This window comes from Saccopteryx leptura, chromosome 7 (assembly GCF_036850995.1).
Source record: "Saccopteryx leptura isolate mSacLep1 chromosome 7, mSacLep1_pri_phased_curated, whole genome shotgun sequence".
In the NCBI taxonomy this organism is placed as follows: Eukaryota; Metazoa; Chordata; class Mammalia; order Chiroptera; family Emballonuridae; genus Saccopteryx; species Saccopteryx leptura.
Window position 1 is genome coordinate 119,031,676 of NC_089509.1, and position 8,886 is coordinate 119,040,561.

The window sequence follows — 8,886 nt, forward strand, 5'->3', positions numbered from 1 at the left end:
CAGCCGCTGCCCTCACGGAGGGGACTCACGGACACAGCCCCCAAAGACCAGCCTTGGGCACTGAGCAGGGAGGGGAGACCTGGGGGGGCCAGGCAGCTGCCACCCTCACGGAGGGGCAGCACCCAGAACCTTCCATGTGCTCAGGCAGCAGACGAGCCGCCTGCTGGGCACGGGCTCTCCTTGCCGTGGTGACTACAGACGCTATGCTAAGGGGCTACGGGCCTGACGCACTGCATTTCAAGTGGTCCTCAAGGTCAGTGTTCATAAGACACATAAGACGTCCTTCTCTGTCCCACCGCCTAGACTAGAAAACAGGTCGATGTCTTTCCCGAGGCCACACAGCAGGTGGCAGGACTGGGTATCAGCTGGCCGGTCCCTGAAGACAGGGACCTAGGGAGAATGCAACATCATCATTCTTTGGAGAACCACAGGTCCAATTAGACCTTATCTCATTCAAGAACAAACAAACAGACAAGAGACAGCAATGTGGCTTCTGAGAAGACTGCCAAGGAGACCAGACAGACACAAGCTCCGGGCGAGGAAAGGAGTGGCTTCAGGACGGCACCCACGCTGGACCTTACGGAAAAGTCAGGCACAGGTCTCAGACACGCAGGCAGTGAGGGACGAGCTGAAGCCACAGTCGGGGAACAGGCCGTGCTGGGACGGAACACGGGAGGGGAGTTCAGAGTCAGCAGTGACGATGGCTTTAGTGACAGGGAGGCTGATGTGAGAGCCTCGTTTTTACCGCAGAAAATACCTCTTCCTGGGAAAGACACACAGTGACACAGACACCCCACTGAGAGACACGCGAAGAAAGTCGTCGGGGCAGAAGGCGGATTTGCATCCACCCGACAGAGGGCTCCCCGAGGACCAGGCAGAATGACGTGCAGAGTCCAAACCTACCTATCTGATTAAAAATGATGCTTCCAAGGGAAAAAAATCAATCCTCCCTGCACCCACACAGGAAAGCAAACAGGTGCCCCGCAAAGGATGGACAGGCATGCTGGTCTTGGACAGCACTGCTGTCCTGCATTCTCAGAAGACAGAGCTCGGGGCAAGGACTGTCACGGTCACAAGGAGGAGAGCTCAGAGGACACCTGCTCAGGGTGGTGCCAGCTGCCGCTCACCAATCACAGGGGAGCTCCAGCCAGTGTCCCGATGAAAGGCAAGAACAAACAGGCAGGTCCTACCACTCAGTCTTTTTAAACATTTCGCGGAAGTTCTAACAAATTCCACGGAAAGAATGAAGTTCTAATTTGGGGGGAGAGAGAGAACAAAGCTTAAGAATGAGCTACTCCCATAAAGAGAAGGACCGATGATATGTAAACTTCCTCAGAAATCCGGAGGGAGGCCGTCAGCATCCTGACCGGGTCGCCTTGTCCACAATGGCTGCCCCCGCCAGGCACCAGCCTCGACTCACAAACTCGGCCCCTGCCTCCCTGGCTCTGGCCACACTGTCCACAAGCCCCTGGGCGAGGCCCCTGCTCCCCCAGGCCCAGAGGAAGGCCCCCTGGCTGCCTTCTGTCCTCTGCTGTGGCCCACACCTGGGTCCGGCCACTCCTCCTGGTCCCACAAAGTTTGCCCTGCTTCCCCAGCCCACGTCCCGCCTGGGTTCTCTCCCCCGCCGCCCTGACCAGCTGGAGCGCTGAGCGGCTCCCGGCCATATCGCAGGGCCTGGCACTCCCTGTGGAAGACGTGAACCTGGGGGGCTGCCCTGGGCACACTGGGCACCCCTGAAAGGAGGGAGCGCAGATACACTGGTGTGGGGCGCCAGGTCGGAACAGGAACGTCAGAGGACAGTACGGAACAGGCGGCCCTTACGCAGGGCTCACCCCAGAACAGGCTGGCGTTGGCCTAGACCAGCGGTCCCCAAACTTTTTACACAGGGGCCAGTTCACGGTCCCTCAGACCGTTGGAGGGCCGGACTATAAAAAAAAACTATGAACAAATCCCTATGCACACTACACATATCTTATTTTAAAGTAAAAAAACAAAATGGGAACAAATACAATATTTAAAATAAAGAACAAGTAAATTTAAATTAACAAACTGACCAGTATTTCAATGGGAACTATGCTCCTCTCACTGACCACCAATGAAAGAGGTGCCCCTTCCAGAGGTGTGGTGGGGGCTGGATAAATGGCCCCATGGGGCCCCATGCGGCTCATGGGCCGTAGTTTGGGAACACTTTGCCTAGACACTGTTTTCCTCTGATGAAAATTCACTTTGGCTGCACGCAGCTGAGGGCCGGCGTGACGGCAAAGCCCAGGACAGACAGCCGTCCTGCCCGCAGAGAGGTGACCTTCTGGAGGGGAGAACAGACCATCCGCTCAGTGCTAAGGAGGAAGAGGCAGAGGAGGGGTAGGGAGGGGTGGGAGTGGCCAGGTGTGACATGTCGAGGAGGTGGCCAGGTCCACGTCTAGGGGACAGGCGATATCTGACCTCGTCCCCGAGCGAGCGCCTGCTCGTGGTACAGATTCTGACCCCCTGGCTTCACTCCCCAGGCCCGCAGCTCTTGCTCCTCCCCCCAGCCACTGCTGCGCCCACACCCGTGTGGTCCTCTGGGCCAGCAGCAGTCAGGCCACCAGCAGTCTCTGGCTCGGCCTCCACGTGTGGCCCAGAGGAAGCGCTGTGCTGTGGGTGGGCCCGTGCTTCACCAGCTGCTGCCAAAGGGCGTGATGAGGCAACTGGACCCAAGGGTGATAGCACCCCCTGGGCTGGACCTTGACCATGAGGGACAGAAGAGGGGGAGGGGCCCGCGGATGATTTGTTTCATCCCTCCCTTGAAGCTTTTCCTTCTGTCCTTCTTCCTTTTCTTTCCTTTCTCTTTTGGATAGTCTGCCGATGAGACCTCCAAGGACCCAGTGACCTGCAGGTGTCTGTGACACTGGGCCTCATCCTTGGTACAGCACCTTGTGTGTGCTCTGCCTTCTCCTCTCCTACGGTCTCCATCCTTCACTCTGGTTGCTCTGGGGCTGCACCTCCCAGGAGAGTATATCCCTCTTCCCAGAGGCTACTTTTGAAAGAACCTGAACTCAGGCTGAACGGAGTGAAAGAGTGACAGCTGGATGCCAGGGGAAGACTATTCTAGGCAGGGACAGCATATGCAAAGGTCCTGAGGTAAGGAGTATGGAGACTGTGGCCAAGTCTGGCGCAGAGAGGGCAAGGCAAGAGAAGGGCGATGTGCCATCAGAGCCAGGGCTCTGGCTCGATTCTGAGTGAGAGGGGGGAACTGCTGGAGAGTTCTGTGTAAGATCTGACCCACCCTGTAGCGGGGTTGCAGCATGGGGGCAGGGTGGAAGCAAGACCTCTCTGGGGGGTCCTGCTACGGTTCAGCAGAGTTGCCAAGGGGCTGCCCACCCAACGCCCTGGACGCCTCCCATGTCACCCCGCAACCTTCCCCAGACAAGCAGCCGGTCATTTCTGCTGAGTGAACTATGAAGGCTGAGTGGTTATGTGAGCAGCCCCTAGATGGCGGGGGCTTCGGCGGGTGCCCACTTCCCACCTGTGCGGTCCTGAGCAAGTTCCTGAGCCTCTCGTGCCAGTTTTCTCATCAGTCAGATGGGGCACAGCACACTGGCCGCCTACCGGCTGCAGGGAGGCTGAAATGACACAGCCCATGCAAGGTGTCCGGGACGCAGGGAGGCTGAAATGACACAGCCCGTGCAAGGTGTCCAGGACGCAGGGAGGCTGAAATGACACAGCCCATGCAAGGTGTCCGGGACGCAGGGAGGCTGAAATGACAGCCCGTGCAAGGTGTCCAGGACGCAGGGAGGCTGAAATGACAGCCCGTGCAAGGTGTCCGGGACGCAGGGAGGCTGAAATGACACAGCCCGTGCAAGGTGTCCAGGACGCAGGGAGACTGAAATGACACAGCCCGTGCAACGTGTCCGGGACGCAGTTAGTGTGCCAGAGGCTAGCTTTCATCATCGCTGCCAATCACTACAGGTACACACTGGTGACAGAAGTTAATTGTTTTGTTTTATAAGATTTTATTTATTGACTTTACAGAGGGAGGACGGGAGGGGAGAGCGAGAAGTAGGAGCTCATAGTTGCTTCACTTCAGTCGTTCGTTGGTTGCTTGTGGTATGTGCCTTGACCGGGGAAGCCCAGGGGTGGGAACCGGCGAGCTCTGCATTCCACTGAGCCGGTCAATGCTTTATCCACTGCGCCAACACAGGCCAGGCGGAAGTTAATTTTTTTCTGAAAGGATATTTCACAGCCAAGAGAGCTGTCTCTGGCTTGTGTGAGGACTGCGTGCCCACTGGCCCTGCCCCAGGCACAGGCATCCTCAGGAAGGAGGTGCCACACACTTTGCTTCCTTCACACCCTGGGCCTCACTGAGCTCCTCGCAGTGCAGGGCTCACTGAGCAGGAAGAACAGGGTGACCTCAGGTGGAAGATGATCTTTTTGCAAGGACAGTCAAGCAGGCATGGCGGAAATGTGAAACAACAAACCAAACCAAATCACCCCAAACTTCATTATTCCAGAAAACGTGTGCCCGGCACTGACAGCAATATTGGACCGACCTCATATGTCAAGTTGGCACAATCCACTTGCCCATCCAAGCAGACTTTGTCTCCTGCCTTCCACAAATGTTTATGGAGCACCTGCTCATGCCGACATGCCTGGGCCCCAGGGAGCCCCGGGAAACTCGGGTCTCCCCCCGGGGGTGAAGCTCAGGGTCCAGGGTGCCAGGGGCCTGGGAAGGAAAGGAGGGTCAGGCGGAAAGGTCCTTCCAGGAAAGCTGGGGACACCTCTAGGCATAAGCCTGCACGCCAGCCCCTCGAGGTCCCTCTGCTGCCCCTTCACAGATGTCCACACACTGGGACTGTCCCTGCAGGACAGTCAGATGCAAGGAGAGGAGCTAAGCTCGGGTCCCTGGCTTGGGTCACTCGACCATACCTCTGGTAGCAAGCAAGGCTGCCTGGGGCTCAGAGGACTGCTGAGGAAGTGCAGTTCCCGCTGAGATCGTAGGGGACGGCCACACAATAATAAGGGGGGGGAGGGGCCAGGAGCTGAAATTCCTAAGAGCCAGCCTATGGGTTCATCACACTGTCTGCTGTACTGTCACATGTATTCAGAGTTTCCATAATAAACAGATTAAAAACAGATTGGGAACGAAAGCATAGCATGGCCACCCCAGGACAGGTAAAGGCTACTCTCGTTCAATAGCTTTCAGCTTACAGGGCAAGTTCATTTCCCTGAGGAAATCGGACATCGGTTCAATCACTTAGGGCAGCTTTTGGAAATGGAACTATAAATGCATGCGGAAAGGTCCCAAACCATAAGGTCATGGCTTGAGGCATGCCCACAAAATGAGCGCCCATGTCCCCAGCCCCTAGTCCCCCAGAGGCCACCAGTGACCCTCTGAGCCACCGCCCAGCCCTGGTCACCACCAGCCTGACTTCTCACAGCCGGCCTGGCCCTGCTTCTCCTCACACTTTATGTAACAGGACCTGACATTACAGCATGTACACGGTGTCCACAAGCTGGCAGTGTTTTACAGCCCCAGATTTATAGCCCGCTGGCTTCTTCCTGGTAGGAGCCAAGTCCCTGAGGCCAGCCTGCTGTAATCCGAAGAAAATGTTTGTCTTGCTAAACAAACACGGCGCTCTCCATGGCAACGGCTGGGTAACTGAGGAATATGTGACGGCAGCCAGGCCCTCCAAACACGGAGAGGAGGAGGCTGGGGAGAGGCGGTCCCCGCCTCCTGGGGCCCCGCCCACACTCTCAGCTCTGCTGACACCTCAGACCCCAAGGGGCACACCCTGGGAAGAGCGCTAGGAACCCCCCTGCCTTCAAGGGCTGGAACCCGGCAGCCTTCAGAACTGCCAGTGGCCTGGACCCCAGCCCATGACCGGTGACTGCTCAGGGGCTCACTTGCTGCTTCTGATTTGCACTCGACTGGGGAATACAGTAGCACTGGTTACAGATGTACACGCTACAAGCATGGAGTTGGCAGAGGCCCCCACTGGGTCTGCAGGTGGACCAGCTTCCCGCAAGGGAGGGGCACAGAGCCGCTGCGTAGTTCTGTGGTTATGTGTTTCCAGTGGGTCTTGCCGAAGACGCAGTTTTCAGCATCACCCTTGCTTTTGACTAAATGCTGAGAGGTCCTGCCAGCCACTTAATGGCACGGCACAGCCTGTGGTTTGCTGAGGCCACTGAAGTTACATCATCTTTTAAAAACAGAGTTTTGCTGCCAGGATTTTTCTGCAAGTCAAGTGTGTCCGTGAGAAACTGTACAAATGAAAGGAACCATCCTATTTCCTTCTGAGCGGGCAGACGTGCCCCACAGGGGACGTGCCCCACAGGGGATGTGCCCCACAGAGTACCCTCATGTGACCTGAAGGCAAGAGCGTGTCAGAAATCTGTGTAGGTGCCTGGGGAAAGTCATGCCTATTGGGACAGAAACCCAAAAACCTAGGAATTGAAACAGACCTCAAAGATGGCATAACTTGAGCCCCTCTGACAGAGAGGGAAACTGAGGCCCAGAGGAGCTGAGCTGCCCAGCAGCAGTTGCTGGCCAGCGGGCAGGGCTCCTCTCCCCCATCAGTGCCCCCTCCCCCACTCAGCAACCAGCCTCCAGAGAGAGTCGGGGCTGCATGAGCCCTGCGCCAGTGAATCACACCAAGATGACGGGCACAGATAACTGCAAACGCCCACGGTGCCAGGCTTGTGTTGGCAGATCACGGCGCTTCCACCTTAAAAAGGACTCCATTTCCCATTTTACCCAAGCTCCTTATACAGAGTGATTAGCCTTATATTTAAAAACTCGATGGCCAATTAAAGCCTCAGGTGGAGTCCTGTTCCTTTTTCAGTCAAAGCCAGCAGGGGACCAGAAACCCTGGGTGGCAGAGTAGGGGCATCTCCCCTTTGCAGCCAGGGAGAAGTCAGTGGCCCTTCTGTGGCAGATACCTGTGGGGACTTTGGCCATGCTGCTAGAGTTCTTAATATTTGGGGAACATGAGGCCCCGCCTCCCCCAAATTCCAGCCCACTCAGGAGTCAGCACCCAACTTCAGGCTTTCACAGAACCTTAGAAGCTCATCCTGACCTGGATCAAAACCCTCATGATGATGGGAAGACCCTGCAGACACCCTGAGCTCCAGCACTGCCCTCACATGATGGGTGCCCAGCAGGTGTCTGGGCCTCAGTGTCTGTCATCTGTCAAGCCAAGGGGTTACTCTGGATGATTTTCAGGGTACCTCCTGGCTCCACTGTTCTTTGAGTATGAATCAGCTTCCCCAACTGGTTTCTTTGCGTAGATTTCAGAAACTGTGGCAACTGAGTAGTCCTCCCTTCCCCTGGCTTTCCTGGAGAGTTTAGCAGACTGCCACCTGCCCCCTGGTCTGCGTCCAGGACTCGGCAGCCAAGGGACACCCCCCTCCCTGGAAAGATGACGTGAGTGCTTTATCACAAAGTGAGACCCCCCCCCCCTTCTATCCAACCCGGGAGAGAGAAAAAAAAACAGAAACATCCAGGGTGGAAGAGGGGGACACACATGTCCTGGGACCTTCCTGCCCCCCGCTCACCCAGGCCAGGGGACCCATGGACTGTCCAGACAGGGCTCTCAGGCCAGAGCCCCGCTAGTCCTTCCCCAGCTGGGGACTTGGCTCTCTCCGGTCTCAGAACAAGAAGCCAGTTCCCCAAGGGGGGTTCACTCTCTGTTCCCTAGGGACAGTGGCACCGACCCTTGGGTTGCCTTGGCCTTTCCCGGCCCTCCCCCGTGCGCGGGAGGGTCTATAGAAGCAAATCAGGGAGAGAAGGGCCGGGCAGCGTGGTGGTCACAGCAGCTCCGTGACCTTAGACAAGTTGCCTGACCTCTCTGAACCTCCCTGTGCTGGTATCAGTGCAAAACGGGGATCAGAGCACCACCCCACTCCTTCCCCCCTCCCCAGGGCGGTTTTAAAGCCCAGAAGGGGTCAGACGGCCCCAGGAAGCACTGGGGTGGCCGCTCCACGAGCTGGCGGAGTGGCCGCGCCGGCCGGGAGGCGGTTACGTAACCAGCGATCCGGCGGGCGGGCGGGCGGCCGGATGGCTGCCGGCGCCGCAGCCTGGACGCCGGACCTCCCCGCCACGCACTCACCGCGGAGTCGCGTCCTCGCCTGTCCGCCGGTCTGTCCGCCGACCTTGCGCCCAGCTGTCGCCGCCGCGGAGAGCTGCGCGTAGTCCGCACAGAGCGCAACCCACCTCCGCCGCCGCCGCCGCCGCCACGGAATAGCCGCTGTCACATAGTGGAAAACGTGACCGCGCCCGCTGCGCCCGCCCCCGGCGCCCTCCATTGGTCGCCGTGAAGCTTCATTTGCATACCATGGGGGCCGGGCCATCCCGTGCTGCGCGTTCATTGGCTGAGATGCCCGTCGCTCTCTTTACATAAGACTCACATGGAACTCCATGTTCCTAGTCCTCGGTTCTTCAATGAAAGACGCGGCGCGCGGGTGTCCCCCTCCTCGTCCTCCCGAGTGGTCCCTTCCACTTCCGGCCTGGGCGCCTTCCATTCAAGACAGTGGCGTCTGCCGGCTCCGGGAGAGCGCGGAGTGGCGCGTACCACCGCGGGGCGGGGAGCGGAGGACGGGCACTGGCTCCTGGGCTCCGCGGCCCCGCTGTCCTGGCGGACCGACTCCCACGGAAGCCCGGGCCCCGGGAGGCGACCACCTTCGTGGACAGGCCTGAGGCGCGTCCGCGGGGGCCACGGCCCGTGGGATTCTCCCTGATCACATCTTTCATTCACATTTTTCTCATTCATTTACTCTCGCTCTCATTCATTCGCCCGCTAGGCGCTGAAGCTGCCTCGAGGGACCGACACTGCGGGGCACGCCCACCCAGGCCACCAAGGGTGGTGACATTTGCCCCAGATCTTCCAGGTCTGTTAGCTGCCAAGAAAA

At 58.2% G+C, this 8,886-nt stretch overlaps 1 protein-coding gene across 1 annotated transcript in view; it reads right to left on the minus strand.

Moving 5' to 3' along the window:
- Nucleotides 1-8,201, minus strand: part of PER2 (period circadian regulator 2) — a 48,151-nt gene extending 39,950 nt beyond the window's left edge. The window contains exon 1 of the mRNA XM_066345575.1: nt 8,088-8,201. The gene's annotated coding sequence lies outside the window, so the exon portion shown is untranslated. The remainder of the gene's footprint in view (nt 1-8,087) is intronic.
- Nucleotides 8,202-8,886: the final 685 nt, after the last annotated feature.